Here is a 20173-nt window from a genome sequence, read left to right on the forward strand (position 1 = left end):
ACCTTCCCTTCCCTTTCTTTCCCCCTGGGTTGCCAGGAAACCAAGCCCCCCCTCTCTGCTCCCCTGCCCCTCTGTGGAGAATACTCCTACACCTTTGTGGGCATTTGAAGAAGTTGGTGTCTGTTATTTCTTATCTTGGGGTGTGTAACCTTGATTTGTAGAAAGTTTGTAAGATGTACTAACTGAGAAAAATAATTGGTTCTTTCTCTGATGTTCCCTCCCTCCGAGAAACCCTGTTAAAAGAGACCCCCCAGACCCCAAATCCTTGGTCTCTCATCCCTTGGATTCCCCTTCACAGAAATAAACTGTGGAATGCAAACCAGAGAGAGAGTCCCCCCCTGATTTCTTTACTCGCTCTATAGACTTGAATTCTGGAAGAAAATCAGTGAATCTCACAAACATATACTGGCTCAAAACTCGAGTGAAGAGAAACCTCATCACTGAGCTAGCCGGGTCACACTCGAGAAGATCGAGTCAAGCTTGTACACCAATTTATAAAGCAAGATGTGATATCCCAGGCAATATACATCTTCTATTCACTCAGGTTTACTTTGTGATGGTTTTCAATTTATCACTGTATTATAACTAGGTTTATAGAAAATTCATTTTCAGTCATGCCAAGAAAATTAGGAAATGAATGTAGGATAAGGATTTTCACTAGATAATTGTTTAAATACTTGCTTTCTGTAGTATGATACCTATTGTCTTGTGCTTTGCCCTTCTAGTATGTCCACATTTTTGTGTTTCACAGAGATATGAAAGACCTGAAAGGTGCAGCCCCTGCAGTTCTGCGGAGACTTCCCCCATAGCTTATGTTTACTTGGAAAATTTTCACAGCAGAATTTTGGATTTCCCAGTTTTTCCATATGTGCTGCATCTTCCATGACACGCCCCACACCTCTTTGCTCACCACTGCATTACACACCTGTGCAGTCTACGGGTTTGCTCTACAGGACCTGCAGTGATGGTCTGCAAATGAAGCGTGTATAGGATCCACAGCTGTGGCTGTGGAATTTCCAAAATTCACCTTCTTGTTAGGGTCCAATGCCCTGTGGTCTCACACCTTGAGTGAATTGTGGAGGATATAGCCTAACTTACCTATTTCACTTATGGTACTGCCAGTGAATTACAGGGTCTCAAATATTACATCATGTAGGTTACATCCACCCTGCTTTCCATGAAACAGGCATATGTGTCCCTGCAGGGCTGGTTGATGTTGAGGATCTATATGAACCAATATTAAATTCTTCACTTTATAATCTTGTATTGTATTCTCCTGTTGCATCCAGAACAGAATCATATTCCCTCTGTGGCCTTCTTTGGTGGTTAGAGGAAAAGTTTTTCTTCCTTTAAATATTTCCAGAAATTTTATTTTTCTCCTGTGCTCATATAATTCTCTTCTATATTGTAATTCACTAACTCACTTCAGGTAAGAGCTACATAATCCCATAAAGGCTCCCTCAGGAGGCACAAGTGTGTTTCGTGCCTAACAGATTTTTAATAGAACTCTGAGATTATGTTGCTGTTGAGTCATGGTGGAAGGATATGGCAAGCTGATACGGTTTTTGGAGGACTGGAGCCAGGACAAATTAATTCAACCATACCTTGCCTTCTGTAACAACAGAGCTGAATCATAAATCAGATCCCAATCCTCTGTTCATGTTCCTTCTCCGGCACAGAGTTTCCCTTCCAGTGAGCATGGTGGTATATGCTGAAACTGAGTCTGAACATGCATTTACACATAGACAATAAAAATGTTGCAGAAACTACATTTTAAGCTTGAGACTGTGCACACATGACTGTGCAGGTGTATCCCAAGGAACCAGGGAAGTTTATGCTCTGGTACAGGGCCTGCTGACAGAAAACATCCTTCATTCAGGTGATGGCTGTCATTCTTAAGTTCACGGACACATTTCAGGTCTACTGCTTTGTTCTAGCAGGTATTGTAAGAAGCCATGGGAGTAATTATGTGGTACTGATAGAATCTATCCAGCTTCAGGAACACAGGACCAAACCTGTTCTTAGTTCTGGGACAGGATTCATTCTCTGGGATTCCATTTTGTTTAGGGTGGGTTGGTTTTGGCTTTACTCCAACAAATATCCTGAGGTTTGACTGAAGTAAAAATTTACTTTTACTAGCACATTCATTAAGTACATTCTTTTGAAACAAATATTAAGACTTACATTAACACTGCCAGTTATGATTCTTTTGTGCAGCAAATATGAAATGAGAGAAGAAAACCCCCATGAATTATGTGTAGATGGTGTCTGGTTGTGACAGACTGGCAGTGGCAGTCATGGCTTCTTATCAGGGATTTCAAAGGGAGGGAATTATCATATTATGAGAGTCAAACTATCGACATTCCCAGATAACATTCAGAGGCAGGAGTTTTAATGGGAAAGTGCTTTTATGGATTCCAGAAATGGGTAGTAATCTTACTCTACTGAAACTGGAGAATCTTTAAATTATTCATGTTCTGTATTTTTACTTAGATTTAATTTTACTTCCTTTTTTTCTTTTTCCTGTTTTTGTTTTTGTTTTAAAGCTGCATAATTGAAAGAGGCCTTCCCCTTCACAGAAGAGCAAATATCCTGCCCACAATCCTACAAAAGATACGCTTCTTCTATGTAAATCAAATAAATAGAGCAAGACATTTGTGAGACAGGCAAGTGTTTTTCTATACTTGGTTTGTCTTACCAGCATGGAACATGGATTTTATTAATTATGATTAGTTAGTGATCACTTGATTATGGTGCCCTGACCAACCTGAACTATCAGGGGTTTAGCAGCAAATAACATGGTGCTATAATAATAATGATTATATCTACCTACAGTTCACAACATTTATTTTACTGTATCTTTCCCTTACAAATTACTTTCAAGTCAATGCCATTCTCATACACAGCTAGAAAAGGAAACATTAAATGTGTGGCTGTGGGTGTGCCATAGTAAAGTTATTTTATATTGTTGGACCATTCTCTAAGAAAACTTCAGGGGTTTTGAGTTTAATTAAAGTAGATAATAAAATATGTTGCCAGAACACTAGTAAAATAGCTTCATTTTTTTCAATTGCAAGGGAAATATTCTCATGCCAAAAAGAGGTATACTGTTATTCAAACCACATTTAACTTTATTTGTTTGTAATTGCTTTCCTTGTTTGCTTCACACAGCTTTCAGAGAGCAGTAAAAGAGAAAAACACTATCAAAATATGGTTATGAATCATTATATTTAACTAATAGTATTTCAAGTTCATTCTAGAAACACATTAAATTTCATCCAGTTTTGCACATAGCACATTAGATTTTGTTTCCCCTGGAAAGCAAAATAATCAGGCAGTTTGTGAAATGTTTAAAACAAATCTGAATTGCAGTTTCCTTTTCTGAATCCATTTTGTATTTTCAGTAGAGGCGTTATCAAGTTACGTTTCATTTTGTATGCATGAAAACAAATTTAGCAACTACTTTCTACCAAAATAAACAGCAGTAGAGGTGATTTGTCATGGAATTACCTACTTAGCCCACACTGTTATCTGTGTAGAAAATGTGTCTGAATGGCTTCCGTAGAGCTTGCAAATGCAGCATTTGTCTGCAAATATTTTACTTGGGGTTTTAATTGAATGTGAACATGAACTGCATGAACTTTGGCAGTTGAAGGACTCCTGTGAAAAAGCTACTACCAGGAATACAGAAGCGTAAGTACTCATATATTGTAAGGATATTGCATCAAAGCTGTCACTTGGTAAGCAGATCAGACTTTCACTTCTGTCTCAGAAACCAACAGGATGCTGTGTGAGTGTGTTTAGCCAGCTGAAAGCTATCAGAGAGCTCCTCCTAACAAACATTGTTTGAATAATACATTATTTCCAAACCAGTTACATTGGCAAGGTATAAGGTAACATGTGGTTTAGAAAAATAAACCTGAAAAAAATGAAAGCAGAAGTAGCAGAAACTCTGTTTAAGTTTTCTATGAACTGTGTGTGGATTTCATTTCATATGCCAAATGACCGAAAATGTGAAGCAATATTCTGAGGAGAAAAGGTCAAAATACACAGGGAAAATTTGAATACAGTGGAAGCACCCATTAAGTCTTAGTTAAATATGGAAGTAGACATTTGGTACCATGTCAGTGAAACTGCAATACCTTGTTATATCGGTATTTTTCAGTTCTCATGGTACTACTGGCATCTGTTCAAAAAAATTTCCCTTATATTTGAGGTGTGATCCAAAGGCCAACAATGACCATGGGTCATTGCTGTGATTTCTAATGGCCAAAGGTGAAGATCTGGAGAAGCTGAGAGTATTATTTGTAGATCAAGGATGACTGAAAGTCAGGCTAGATTACAGACACCTGGGTTCCCTGCAGGTTCTCCTGTCCTGCCTTCTTCAGCTTTGGTTCCAGGTGTTCTTTGATAAAGCATTTGTTGATCAGACACTGGTCATGCTGGTAGCCCTGAATTATGAATAAAGCAGGACTGAAAATTACAAGAAATTCCCTAAATGCAGAATGCAGTTTGTTTTTTATTTTGTTTTGTTTTGTTTTTTAACCTGAAAACATGGTGAGGATGCTGATAGGTGAGGTTTGGGGATAACAGGAATGAATCTGCAAGGCCACATTTCTTTCAAGATACTTTTTCTATACAAGTTTAGCTCATTCAGAAAGATCTGATCTTTGAAACTGCATCTTTCAGAATTTAACCAGTAAGTAGTGCAAGAATGGGAGATTAAAAATATTAAATACCTCCCTTTCTTATGTAAAAGAATATTAATGTGGGAGAGATTTATGGAACAAGAACTGTTACTGGACTTGAATGATTTTCTTTTTGTGTGTGAACTCACATTGATAGTAAACAGTACCTTCTAAAACCTGTATAAATATTTAAACTTTTAAAGGTTCACTGAAAATTTTATTCCTTGAAAGTTGCTACTATTCTTTTTTAAGAAAATTATTTTATTTTAGTATTTTTTATTGGGTGGAATCCAACTTCATTGGATATCAATGACTTGATATCTTTAGCATTCAGTAGATAGCAGAGCTCAGTTGCTGATAAATACATAAAAACATGTTTGTCAAGAACAAGGCACAGTGTGGTTTTCAGGACCTTTTTGGATTTTAATTATTTATATTAAGCTAAAATTTTTCCTGTTCTCCATTTCTTTATGAATTACATTTCTTTTCATGGCCATGAAAGTAGACAATACAGGTGGACCCTCAAAATGATCTGTAAGAAATCATCTGTTAAAAAAAAAATAAATTGTTTTGTGTTCTTAATTCAAGACACACAAAATCCAATTGGATATTTATTGGTTTTTAAAACACCTTAATCTTCTGCATATGACATCTCCTACCAAAGCTGTTTCCAGAAATTATTTGGATCCCTTGATGAGAGATTGTGCTTTAACATTCTTAAAATATTAATATCTATTGTAATGTGTTTAATCTGTTGAATTAAAAAATGCTTCTTTCCATCCAGAAATCAAATCAGTGAAAATATTTTTTTTTAAATTTTGGTTTGTTTCTGAATAATCTTCCTTGTTTAATAACAGCACAAACTAGTAAATGATTAGGGAAAAAAGGCTGAGAGAGCTATTAAAATAAACAAAGAAGGAAGAGGAGTAAAGTTGTTCAAACACTGTTATGCCCCTTTAGATCTATTTGGAGTTACACAGCAGGTACTAGAGGGGACTGACCTCTCAACTTATGATTTGTTCTAACCTTTATTCTGAACTAAAGTCTAGAGGGAGCTCAAGTTTTGTTTGAATTTATCTGTATTTATCTAAAGAGTCGCTTACTGTCCAAGCTGTAGGCATGCCACTTCTATTCCATGAAACATTCCTCCCCCTGGAATCATAGGAGCTCAAATTCACTGGATATAAAAATGAATTCACTAAACTTTGAGTAGAGCTGTCCTTGGGAAAAATCTTAGGGTAAATTACTAACAGAGGATAAAGGGAATATATTTCCAGTGTCCCCTTATCCTTCCAGATCCTACCTCCTCTATTTTTTGTACTTTTAATCTCAAAAGAGCTGTCTTGTCCAGGCTAAATAGCATGATCTCCTGAGGAAGCCAATGATCACAAGATGAGAATACCCAGGAAACGATGAAGAAAGTTGATGCTGTAATTATTTATCCAAGTCTTATGGGCATGATGGTATGTCCATGCAGTTTTTACATACCACTATTTTTATACTGTCTTTTTGAGAATTTAAGAATTCTCTGGAAAATAATTTGAATTCTTTTTCAAGCATGACACTTTTATGAAATCTCTTTTCAATTTTGGCTTGTATTTAATATTCATTCCATTTCATCACCTGCTAAAAGATATATTTTGGAGAAATTTAGGTCAGCTAGTGAAAGTTTTAATTTCCTGCATCTTCCCTCTAGATCTCATTTTGATTCTGTTCCACTTGTTAATCTTCCTTTGGTTACTTTGGAGTCATGAGTGCATAGGTAATTCCATGTCATCCACTGTGCTAAGGCAAATTGTTTTGTCAAATGCTTCTTCTGCATTTAAAGAGGTTGAAATGGTCTTGGAACGAATGACTGGATTCATTAGAATTGTTTGCTTAGCAGCAAAAATTGTAGCCAAGCTTTATTTCATAGTCAAAATCTGTGACAGCTTCAGTCTGAATGTGATGTTTGACTGCTATGTCTTGCTCTCCAGAACACTGGTTTTAGTTGTACCTTCCTTTTTTGGACAAGTAAAACATACTGAATGTTGGAATCCACATATTTAAGCATATTGCTGCCATCATATGGCTACATGCTTATTTGTCAGAATGGTAAAATGAAAGCAGTTCTGCATCTGAAAAGAAAGGTTTTCATGCAAGGGAGCATAAAGCTGCACAGAGAAGCAGTCATGAGTGTTACAATGTTTCTAATCCTTTTTTGTGTTTAGGCTATAACAGGTCTGCCTGTTAACTCCTGTCTCAGTGTGAAATACTTGTCTTCTGAAGCTAAATGAGTAAGATCTGTGTGATCCATAACAAGGTGACACAGAGATAATATACATAAATATTAGTCAGAAATTTGACCGTGGGAGAGATGTTAGTGAGACTTTTGCCTGAATAATGAGAGAATAAAAACTAGGAAAATCTGTCAGAACTCATCCCCAGTGGTTACAAAAGTAGTTGTGTTAGTGTATTACAGTAATTTAAATCAAATTCTCTCTTACTCCTTTTGTCTCTGATCATCCCCTTTTTGGAGCTTCTCATGCAACTTCCATCAATTCATATGTTGGCAGTCTTTGACTGATTTAAAAAAAAAATTAAATAAATTGTCTTTCCAGTCTCAGGCCTATATTTGTGCTGGCAGGCACAAAGTCATGTTGAAGCAAACTCTATTTCCTTTCTCCTTAATTGCTGCTTAAAGATCATAAGCACAGTCAATCTGGCAAACACAGTAACAGTGTGGCTAGTAAGAAAAAAAATAAAAAAGGATGGGGATAGGAAAGGAAGACTCTATGAATATGTTATATAAAAATTTTACTTGGGGTAGGGATAGCTAGTGCCAAAATTAATGTCATGTTTGAACGTCTTTTGGAAACAATAACTATGAGTATGATGAAAACCGTCAGTATTTGAAGAAAAAACTGCTTTTTATCTTTTAACTTCCAGCAGTATAAAATTTCATATGATCAGACCTGTTCCATTTACCTCAAATCATCCACCCTGCATTAATTTTTACTACACATTATTTATTTTGAAATAATTCCATAGGAGGTGACAGACTTAGGGTTAAACTAGATGGTTCATAGGGTTGTGTGAAATATAGCTGAGACAACTTACTCATCCATCATTAAATGGATTCTGACTCTATAATCATAATAGAGGAAAACAGCAGAAGAAAAAAGTGATAGGAAAGACAAATATTCTGTTCCATCAGTGTAATGAACTTTAAAAAGTTCATAGACCCATTATGTAGCATAAGGATCTATAATTTCTGGGTGGGCTTTTTTGGATTGGTCCAAAATTCCAGATCAACAGAATGGTGTGTTCAAAGAGGATTTTAATCCCAAATAAAACTGCCAGACTGCAGCAGACAACGAAGATAAGCTCAGCTCTCATATATATTGGAAACAGATGTTGAAAGGATGTAACAGTTTTATAAACATGAGTTTGGAATTACTACATTGCTCATAAGCGATGAAATAACAAATGCCAATTCTCATAAGTTTGTAGAGTTTTATTGGTCCAAAGGAAGGAATGAAGGAAATAAAAAACATCTCTTTGACGGTATTCTCTCCCTATAGAGGGATTTCCTTCATTTTTTATTTTTTTTTTTTAGTTCATGGGGTTGCAATCTGAAACTGGTTTTGCATCTCCCATTGCCTGAGGATGCTCATGCAGTGGCACAGACCCGGCATCTTCTGTGTTCCAGGTATCTTCAACATTTGTGTTTGATGAGACAGAAAAGCACAAGAGGAAGGCTGTAAATTCTCTGGCTATCCCTGCCACATATCATAGGAATATCATCCCAAATCTCCCTCAAAATCCCCATCCCAAATCTCCCTCAAAATCCCATTCCTTCTGGCATACAGTGGGGGTCAGGAGGAGAGGAGAGTGGGTCCTTCCAAAACTGAGGCATGCCAGCAGAGGATACTCTGTGGGTAACCTGCTGTCCTTCAAGTCAAAAGGGATTTTCCAAGGGTATTTCCACTGAGACAACCTTAGATCACTTGGGCCAAAAATACACAGTGTGTTTATTCAGGCCATGACAACCCAGGCCCTCGGGACTCACAACCAACACCTTACAGCCAAAATCAATTTCTTATATTCCAGCTAGGAATCATTCCACACCAAGGAACACTGGGGGCATATATTGCTGCTACCAGCAGCTGATGTTCTGGTGCTGTTTTGTAGGATTTTGGATTGTGCCCAGTGTAGTTTGCTTTGAGGTAATCCAGTCCTGAGGTATGAAAGCAAGGATCCTAACAAGAAATTCTACGGTCAAAGGTAGTGTTCCAAGCATAGGCAATACAGCATTTTTGGTATCTTCTGCTCCATGATCAGAGAGCAGCTGGTATCCAACATAACCATGGATTTGCAAAGTCCAGTAAGAAACAGTGAAACAATGAGACACAGTGAAACAATGAAAGATTTAGGGACTTTACAATTCAGTTGCAATGCCCAACCATGCTGTCAATTTAATTCCTGTTGCACTGGATGAATCCGTAGATTTCATCCTTCTGCAGTTTCCCCACACTTTTGGCAAGACACTACTGCACTAATGGTTGAAGGACAGATAAAATTGTGATAACATCCTTGAAACAGTACCTGGATCCTAGGTACCTCCTTCTCACCCAACCGTTTCAAATACACATTGGACAGGAAATATGACAATGTAGATCTCCAATGTAGTCCCTCCTCAGAGAGCCTTCAGGTGAAGGAAATTAATTTTGCACAAGTTGTTCTGGGAAAAACAAATTAGGAGAGAAGATAGCAATTCAAAAGCAGTGTTCATCACTGTTGTGTATTATGAAAGCTAGTGAAAAGTGGAAGCGAAGCCTTGCAGTGTTATTGTAGCCATAAGGTTATAATTCAGTCTCAGACTGATGGAGCCAATGCAATTTCCATCCCATACCCACACAAAAAGAGGGACTGAGAAGAATCAAGGGGCTCTGAGATAAGGTCTTTGGGAATTTTGTTTCCCATGGGTTTTGATGTGATTTTAATGTAAAATACAATGCAAATAATAGGTTGATAGTTATTCAAGTCACTCAACATTGTCTCCATCTTTCTTTGTTACAAAAAAAAAATTACATGTTATCACACACAAGTAAAATATAAATAAAAGCCTTAACAGTTTTTAGAGTATAAGTATTTATATATTTCTATGTAAATTATTTATATATAAAGTATATATTTATAAGTAACGTACTTAAACTGTCAGAATTTTGTGTCACCTTTTGTATATCCATTGAGACAGTGAGATTAAAGACTATGTTTTTTTTTACTGTCTCCAGGGAATCTCTGTTTCATTGAGGACAGAGGGTGGAGAGACTTCATTTTATGAGCAGCATCTTTAATACAGGGTTTTCTTCTGCCTGTGATTTAATGTCCTTGGATCCCTGATGTAAGCCCAGAATTGTTCATTTCTCCCTGGCCTATTTTGTTTAACATTCATGCCTACACTTTATGAATGCTTCACAAATATTTCTGCTATAATTTTCACAAGACAGTCTCATGGAACACAGTGTTGCAGGTAGAGAAGAGAAGCACGAAAGTCTCAAGGTCAGAAATTTTCACTGATTGTGTGGGTTTGATCTTGCATGCCTAGAAATAGATCTTTTCAGAACTATCTACCATTTCATGTGCTCAAAGCACAAGTCCTATATATTCCCAATGTGATCTTGAGCTGCATGCATTTCTGTAAACCTATCAGACACCTAAAAAAGGGAGAATATACTTGCAGATCATCTGGGAAAGACAAATTTAACTCAGCTGTCTGATATTACATGGGAAGTACCAGAATCCAGAAGAGAATCCTCCACGTTGGTGTCTGATCATCATTAAGACACTCTCTTAAACTGTGTTCTCTGCCTTATGAGTCCATTTGCCTTGGACTTCTGCTATAGCTAAAGTTTCCTTCATTATACTGAAAAAAATCCTGGGATCTTGTGTATAAATAACTCTTCAACTATCTAATTAAATATAATATTGCTACCCTATATGTGGTGGCCAGATGAAGGTTGCATAAATAAATCTAGTTTGGTGTTTTCATAAATGTTAACAGTTGACATTATGACCGTAGTGCATAATTGCCATGTAATGTTTTATTTCTTTTTAAATTTTTAAGAAATTAACTGGAAAAAAGTACTGTATTCTGGCAGTATGTGAAATGTCAGCAGGATTGGAACCTAAATCCACTGTACTGCTTTGCCCTACATGAACTGACAGTGTGATTGATTGCAAGATGACTAACCATTCTCTAGGTGAACAAGCATAAACAAAAATAATAATAACAAAAAACCCCACAAAACAACACCCAAAACAGTTCTTATCTACCAAAGTAAGAATATGATGCCTGATAAATCCTGGCTCCATTCAGGACCAGTCTCTTTGCCTCCCCCTGGGATTTTTTTTGATCCAGATTGACTTTCTTGGAAAATCTGCTGGAAGAGCCAGCAGATACTAATTGGACAGTTGACTGGTTCTTCTTTCTCCTCTCACTCTTGCTTGTCTACATGCAGCACACTGGGAATGTCTAGGCCCAGCTTTCCTTTAGTTGGGATTTCAGGTACTTCCAGTTCCAGGTTGATGGGAACGACTACTTATCAATTCCTTCTTCTCCTGTGCTCAGAACTCACCAGTATCTCCCAGGGTCTTCCTTTCCAGTTCAGTATTAGTCCCTCCTTCAGTCTCTCACAACTTAACCCCTCCTCTTCTCCTCACCATGCATTCAAGCATCCTCCTTCCCTCTCCATGCCTTTCCTGGCTAAAGGGACAAAATATTTTGAAATGTGCCTCCAGGTTACCTAAACTTGGCCTATATGGCTAGCACAAAGCAATCATGGCAAATGAATGTGGTTCTCATTCCAGTACATCCCTGTTTCCTACAATTTCTGTAAATAGATAATTCTAGGTTTTGGGTTGTTTGGGAGTTTTTTCCCCCATTCTATGTGTTTTTATCAGTTGCTTTCTTTTTTTACCTCCAGTCAGCATTATTTTGTCTTATCTGGTTTTAGACATGTACAGAACACTTAGTGTGCTGTGAAGCGGAGTAAAAATGCATTCTCAACTAGATATAATCAAAGTTTGATTTCTGCCTCATGCTCTAGGTTTGGGCAGGACTTGTTCTATCAGTCCTTCTAGTCCCCACCTTCACTGCAAAGAGAATAAGATTTTACATGCACAATAATAGTGTGTAATTTGAGGCAATGGAATGTTTTACCATTATGGGATTATGCTTATGAGGTGGTGCAAAGAACTCCCACAGACAAAACCTGGTGATTAATTGTGTATTGTGGGTGCTTGATGTTTTTAATTTAGGCTTTTAGAAATTCATGAGCCCTGCCACCCTGTGGTGGGCATCTTTCTTCATCACAACATAGGAAGTATTCACAGTTTTTGAGCCTACAGACTATTGAGTAATGGAATTAAAACAAAAGAAATCTTGGTCTCTATATTTGGGAACATTAGCCTTTAGACCAATTTTCAATACAACTGTATTGGAAAACTCTGCTTAATTGATTTTTCTGTTGTTATTTTGAAGTGAATGGGGTGTTATTCATGTTTTTGAAATTCTGTGTGTTGTTAAATGACTGCATTTCAGTAGGCATGCTTTACAAACTTAGCTTCTTTCCAACAGCAAAAAGCCTGGGAACAGCTGCTCTGCAGCCACAGGAAGGCCTTTAGGAGAGAGCTGGGGGCAGAGAAGGGGAAGCAATGTCAAAGGTACTCAATGTTTTCCTCTCCTCCAGGGGAGCATCCAGTTTATCCCCGAAATTGTGCAGCAGAGTGAGAACATGTCTCCGTTTACTGCACATTCTGGGCAGTCTTGGCCAGAGCAGGTTTGATGGGACCCCACCCCTTTCTCTGTCTGTGGTAGCATTGCATTTGCTTTTGACTGCCTTTCCACATTAAGCAGATGTTTTTATTAAGGTCTCCAAGGTGACACACAGGTCATTTTCTTGGGTGGTTACTGTTAATTCAAAATTCAACAATGTGTGTTAGTAATATCCTTCCAACACACTTTATTTTAAATTTTCCATCATGAACTTCCTCTGCCATTGTGCTGCCTAATTGCCTTGGTTTGTCTTGACTAACTTAAATAACTGCTCAGTTAAATAATTGTTCCTTGTTAAAAAAACAGTTATATGGCAAATCATGCCACCATGCTGATTAAGGTCTTTTCCAGGACAGCCATGAATACAGCGAAGTTCTATTAGTGCTCTGCTGCTAATCACTGCCATATTGAAAACTGAGCTTTTTATTCTATTCTGTTCTCTTCCGGCTAGCTTGTGATCAACACACAACTACAACTCCCACCTCACAACCTCTGAGTTTCCTTACTAGCCTCTTGTGGGGTATATTGTCAAAAGTGCTTTAAAAATCCCAACAAATTATGTCAGTGAAACAATTCTTGTTCCTTGTCCAGCTGAATTCTTTCAAATGTTCTTTGAACACTCTCAAAGTGCACTAATCTAATTCAGAAAAAGAGTCAGGAATGCTAGTAAATTATGGTTGACTTGCTTCTTTTTCTAGTTGGCAGCAACTCTATTGATGCTATGACTGGCTCCAAGCCATTTAGATTCCTGTCAGAAAAATTAGTAGTATTAATTGTTACTCTGGGATTCTGTGGAATCCCAAACAATTTCCGGTACCAGAGAGAGGCACAGAACTCTCACTACACACCTGGTCTGTCTGGGAACTCTGTGTTCTGGGCAGTAGCAGCACTGGAGATGATGGGCTGGAGGTCAAGGAGCACTTTCAGAGCCTGGACGAGGTCAAAAGTCTGTGTGAAGTGAGTCCCATCACATCCCACAGTGTCTGCCTTACGGCTTCCAAGAAGCCTTAATTGCTTCCATGTAAACCTCACACAGCTGACCTAACCTTCTCACTGTCAGCTCTCTATGTCTGGGGGACAGGAAGTGTTTTTGGCAGGGAGAAGACAGAGAACATACTGAAGGTACTACAGAGAAAGTGCAGTCGAAAAGGGCTGAAATTATTTTTGGGGACTTTTTAAACTGGGGGAGAGGGTGGGCTAAGGGAAAGTAACCTGGTTCTGCAAACAGTAAGATGTGAGGTAGGAATGATGGTATCATCCTTATTGCTAAGAGATACAATAACCTTTAGGGAGAATTCCTGCTGTCTGTGGGACTGAGTTCCACTGGGTCTTTCAATTTCCAGAGTTGAATCAACATTGCTCATCTTCCTGCAAGGATCTGGCCTGGAATATCTGCATCATATCAAAGTGGTCTGAAGAAACAGTCACAGCTCTTTTAAAATTTCATTGTCAGTCATCAGTATGCACATTTGCTCAGTGAACTTCCCTAGCTCCACCAAATACATATATTTGAAGCAAACCTCAAAAGGGAGTAACTTATTATCATGGAAGTAATTACTAGGAAGTCATGTTATGCTTCTTGCCACTTCACAAGAACACTATTTTCCCAAAATCTGAATCTAATATTGCTGCTTAATAGACTCTAAACTTCAAAACAAATGGTGAAAATCTCTTATCTTGATGGAGAAGAAAGTCATCACTGCCATACTCCCCAGCTACAATCTAGATCTGCTTTAAACCAAGTGTATGATCCAAACACTGTTAGAAATTGGAAGGTGAAAATTATCTAGACTGGGAAGCTCCTTCCATATACCTGTAGTTCTGGTGATATCGGGAAACACTGCTCTCACATTTCATATACGTGCAGTTCTTATTAAGTAAATTTTCCTACAGAGAGAAAGTTATCTTTTTTTTAGTTGATAAATTTAGATGATACACTAGTCAGGTTTTATCTCTTTGGTTTCTTCTATCACACCACTGAAGTCTCATGGAAGCATTTAAAAATGTGGAGGTTGAAGCCTGGCCTCTCATGCTGAGGGGAGTTGGACCATCAATTTCTTTTGAAATGTGATTTATCAAAGGATTAGGCTGTGAGTGGTTCTTGTGCAGTGATGTAAAGCAGGAGCAATGCCACTGAGGTTCGTCACACAGTGCCAAAGCAAAGTGGATGGAAACCACTGCAAAGCACAGCTGTTGACTCAGTGGCATTTGTTTTTCTTTGCTAAGGCATCTGCAGTTTTGTCAATAGGGGGCAAGATAAATTAGTGTTTGTTGAAATAATTTCTGCTCTATGTTAGACATAGCTGGCAGAGAAGCTGATGTGCCACTGGTGCTCATGGCGGAACTATTCCAAACCTGCTTGTGAATATCCCTGTTGTGCTGCAGGCAACGACTGTGATGGATTGTCCTTTATCTCCTTTATTCTTGTTTTAACATAAGCTTTTTTTCATAGTCCACAGATGGCACCTGAAAGTACAGTATATGTTCCAGAAGAAATTCCAGGCTCTTTTTTTCCCCTCATCTTCTTCCAAGAGAAAAAAAATCCACATACTTTTTGTGTGTTATGGCCTTCTGTGGGACACCTCCCACAGCCTCACCCTTTTTTCCCCTTCCATGGATAATCTTTTCACAGGGTGGAGAGGGGATGGGATGGGATGGGATGGGATGGGATGGGATGGGATGGGATGGGATGGGATGGGATGGGATGGGATGGGATGGGATGGGACAGGAAAGAAAGAGTTGCTCTCATATTTTCTAGCAATGATTTTGTCTACAACTATTTCCTTCTTGACTTCTTACCCACTGTTTATAAAATCTCCCTGTACTTTAACAATAGTATTGTTGCCACAGCTGCATTGATTATATTTCTCTAACTTCTCTCATTTTGGGGCTTGGAATCCGTGTGGTTTGTTTTCATGCATGGTAACTTGGAACAGCCTATAATAACATTACAGAAAGCCTTGATAATGTAATTGTAATGTGCACACACACTACTTTCTCTGCTTTTTTGTCTCCAGGATGAAATATCTAATCTGTTGTTTGTTTTGTTTTTTTTTAATATTCTGCCTAGAACAAAAATTTAAGAGTTGATTCTAGATAGATCCATTACAAAATGTAGGGTTTTGACAAGCATAGTAATAAGGGTCAGTGAAAGTTTTAAGTGTTTCATTGCATAGCCATATATCTCCACATGTGAGATTTGGGTAGGTTTTTTTGTTGTTTGGTTTGTTTGGGATATTTTTGTTTGTTTTGTTTTGTTTTTGTTTGGATTTTTTGTGGGTGAGGTTGGGTCTTCCTTCCCCCCTTCCCCCCTCCCCTCCCTCCCCCCTTCCCCCCTTCCCCCCTTCCCCCCTTCCCCCTCCCTCCCTCCCTCCCTCCCTCCCTCCCTCCCTCCCTCCCTCCCTCCCTCCCTCCCTCCCTCCCTCCCTCCCTCCCTCCCTCCCTCCCTCCCTCCCTCCCTCCCTCCCTCCCTCCCTCCCTTCTCCTCTTCAAGATAATAATAAAAAATATACCAAGAAAGCCATCAAATCGTGTAATGTAATTAATCAGTTTTATTTTAGGAAATAGATTTTTTTTTTGCCCTTTTCACCTGCTACTCAAAATGAAGGTGTGGTTCTTGTTTGTACTGAAAACCTGCATGAGAACTTTTGCTAGACCATGGGTCCTGATGGTGCAAGACTCCTTCCCACATGGCTGAAGTTCAACCTTTGAAGTTCAGGACAAGTCCCCCTTTGCTGGAACATCTCTCAGTGTTAAATAAGAAGCATGTATAAAATAAATACGTCAGATTAGAAAGGCCTTCAGTTGTTGGTTTATGACCTGGAGGTGTAGAAGTGTAAGTCATGAACAGCTACTGCAATCAGCAGCTCCCAGCACAAAAATATGGGTTATCGGACATTCATTTAGACGTGTTAGATAATACAGCAGGTCTGTCTCCCTTTCAGATTGCATCAGATACCTGTGCAAGTCTTAACACACTGAATTTACCTTTGCTTTGGGGCTGATTAGTGCTAACAGAATATGGCTCACTGGCAGTCAGGGACATAGTGTTTTCCTAACCTGCAAAGCCCAGGCAGAGTGGAAGGAAGCCAGGGCATCACCCTCCTGTCCTGCTTTGCTGCACAGATACTCTCAGAAAGTTTTAAGGGATGAGGTGCATGTGTTCTGAGCTCTGTTCTGACCTCCTGCAAAACAGCCTGTGGGATGGGCACACAGGGACAAAAACCTGGAGCAAGCTGGGAAGGCCCCTTGTCACCTATGGGTGAGACAGAAGGAAATCTCTTCCAGCACTGTCCTCCATTAAAAAGCTCTTTCCTGAACACTGATATTAACTAGAAAAGCAAAAGGAATTGGACACTAATGGTATTCCATTGTTGCCACTGAATCAGCCAGTCTCAAACAAATATCTTAGAAGCAAAGCAGACTGGCAGTTTTTTAAATTATTCCATCAACTACTCCATTCCTCATGTTTTATGTAATCCATCTCAATTACAATATTTTTCCTAGCATGTGGGATATAAATAAGGTAGCTATTAAATCCAGAGTTGAAGAACAGCTTTCAATGTTGGCTTGGCACCATTTTCTTTTAGAGATGCTCCCCATATGATGACTTCTAATGAGCTAGAATTGCAGAATTCACAATTGACTTTTCTGATGTCACTGCATATATTTAACTGATAAGAAGCAGGAGGCAGCATGCTCAGATTTCTGGTACATTAAAGAAGAAAGTGAATTTTAAAATCCATAAGGTAAGTTTTTCTGCCTCCTGCTTGTAATTGCTCTTTGGCAAATTCTGTTTGAAAGAAGAGCCAAGAACTCTTTACAACCAAGGCTGGGAAACAAGCATGTTTCCAGGTTAATTGTTGGATCAAATCACCAAATACACTGTCTAGCACATTCCAAAAACCCTTAACACAATTAAAAATCTGGATTGTCTACACAGGCCACAATAGATTTTAGTCTCAAATAAGTAGTTGGTTTAAAAAAAATTAGTATCTGATGTTGAAAGAAAACGTTTTCACTGAACAAATTAGAGAGGTCATCAGTCAAGACCTTTTAATACAAGTCGAAATATCACCATTGCAATAAACTGGCAAACTGAACATCAGTTTGAGTTATCTCTTGTTGTAAGCACACGGGTTTTATGTGCCTAAGGGAATCTGTTGCAACTTGCATATACTTAAATCCATTTAAAATGTTTTCATTTTATTTTATGAACAGAGTTTTCTATTTCTATTCTATTTGCAGGTTAGCTTTCCTCTTACCTTATTGAAGGTATTTGGGAAGTACAAGATGCACATCTGAAGAGAATCCACACTGCTGACTGCAGGCTAAAGCCAAATTATAAACCTATTGTGAAATTAAAGTAATTCTTAGGAATACATTACATAAAGTTGCTTGATTTTTATTAAAGTCAAGAGCTTTGTCTTAATAATGGCATCAAAGTTTACAACTACCCATTGGATGCACTGCTGTAGTTACTCCAGTAGAAAAAATCCCAATTACCATATGTATTTCACTTTTGGGGTTTAAATATCAACCAATTGTCATGGGTTTTGAGCACAGCTTCAGTTCACCTACAAGCTCTGAGCAATTAATTTTCACATTTTTCTTGTGGATCCCTGGTTTTGCAAGTATCCGTGCTTACTGCTTTCATCTAGTATTAGAAGCAGAAATACTGATACACACTGCAGCAGCTCAGGGAGGAAATCATGCTGATTTTCCCACCCCCTAAAATTTCAAAACTACATGCCCGAGAAATCTGGGCAATGTGTAATTGCTGAAGTACTTTCCTAAACTACCAAACCCTTCAATACTGAACAGTTTTAATAATGTAAGAGAATTCATCCAGAAGAGATATTCTTGCAGAGGTTAATTGGGGCATGTAGGTCTCAGTCCTTTTTCTTTCTCTTCTGATGTTCTGAAGAGAAGGACCTATGACATCCCTAGTCTGTGTTCTATAACCCTGATATTGACAACTTGGGGGAACTATTGCAAAAGTAGGTCCTGCTCAATGTTAATGAAAGGGCACCAGGAAGTTTCTCATTTTTTTAAAGGCATCCCAGCACTTTAATTCAGTTGAAATTAAGTACCTTAGTCCCTTTGGTACTCAGAGTCTCTCTCTAGAAATTTGGGGTAACTAAACCACTTAAAACATTCACACCTTAGACTTTGTGGCTGTAAATGTTTCTGCAGATGCTCAGCTTTGAGCACACAAATTGATTAATTTATGTTACCTGGTTGCAGATGCAGCAACTCAGAGGTTTATGTAAAGATATAAATATTTGCAGGACAGGAATTTTATTTTCTCAAAATCAAATTACATTCAAGGCGTTCTGGAGGATATTGGGAACTATGGATCCCTTTGCAGCCTTCTTAAGTTGTGATGTGATCAATATTCACAGAAGCAACACCATTTGGTGTAGCTCTTGCAAGCAGGATTCAAATTTGAACTCAGAGGTTCTGAATGAAAAGATAACAGTTTCTGCTATTCTGTGCTTCTGCTTAATGAGAAGCAATTAATTGTGTTCATTTATGTCCTCATTGGTGAGGAAGACCCAGCCTAAAAGGAATATTCTCCATATTTGTCTCTTTTGCTATTTGAATGTATTAAAACAGTTATCTCATGATAACAAAATTACCAGTTTTAGATTGAAAAAGTTTGCCTAGAAAGAAACATCCTTTTTAACCCATATTAGCCCTAGCTCAGTTTAATCTATAGCACAGGATGTCCCTTATGATCATGTAAATGACTTGGGTAGGGAAATATTCTCCAGTTCACATTACCAATGTTTGCCAAAAAGACAAAGAAAAGGTTACTTAATATGTCATTTCAAGATCAAGTCAAGATGTTCCAAGTTTATTGATATTTTTTTTTACCATTGGAAAAGGATTCTGAGTTATTGGATCCTTACCTCTTCCTATGCTGTTTTTACAATCTCTCTAGTATTAGATACACATTTTATTTTCTTTAGAAAATACATTTGTACATTTTAGATCTGTTTCTCTTCTAGTGGTAAAAGTTGCACAGCTTGACTTTGTGAAGTGAACTAGTGCTGTGCATCTTTTAGGGCTTTACCTCTGTACCTGAAGATATCCTTAGGAAATACAATTCTGCTGTCTACATTCCTGCAATTACCGAATATTATGTCTAATTGGAAAGAAACAATCTAATGTTTATTTTAAAAATATATTGCACGATTTGTGATATTACTTTTTTAAGCACAGTCAGAGAGAGGCTGAAATTATTATTTTTTCAATTGTAATGTCAGGAAACGACATTTTCATTAAAAGATATGCTTAGATTTCCCAAGAGGACTCTGAAATTTGTAAATTCCTACCAAAAGCTTCAGCCTTAAGAAGCAGCCACAACAAGTAATATACTTTGCAAAATACAGGGAAGCAGGTGATGTTTATAGAGCCCCCTGTAAGAGAAGGTAATTGCACTTCAGTGAAGTTTGTGGGGAGAAAAGGAAGGTCTGACCTGGCTTTGTTGCGATGACTTTGGGAGGGCTCTGTAGCTACTGCAGGGAGCCTGTGGGGAGCCTGTCAGTCCCTTAATCATCTTCCCTCTGTGTTTCACTGTCCAGACATCCGGGCTTTGTCAGGAGAATGTTATGACTCCTTTTCTCCATCATTGCCATTTACCTTTGCCAGACTTTCCTCT

At 38.1% G+C, this 20173-nt stretch overlaps 1 long non-coding RNA gene across 1 annotated transcript; it reads left to right on the forward strand.

Annotated features, from left to right (window-relative positions):
• The first annotated feature begins 8286 nt into the window (after positions 1 to 8286).
• LOC111930215 (uncharacterized) lies at positions 8287 to 12543 on the forward strand. The gene is made up of 4 exons (XR_002865074.2): positions 8287 to 8379; positions 8862 to 8954; positions 9965 to 10232; positions 12310 to 12543. It is a non-coding gene; the product is annotated as an uncharacterized LOC111930215 (long non-coding RNA).
• The last annotated feature ends 7630 nt before the right edge of the window (positions 12544 to 20173 follow it).

The sequence above is a fragment of the Cyanistes caeruleus genome, chromosome 4 (assembly GCF_971803275.1).
Source record: "Cyanistes caeruleus chromosome 4, bCyaCae1.hap1.1, whole genome shotgun sequence".
NCBI classification, from domain to species: domain Eukaryota; kingdom Metazoa; phylum Chordata; class Aves; order Passeriformes; family Paridae; genus Cyanistes; species Cyanistes caeruleus.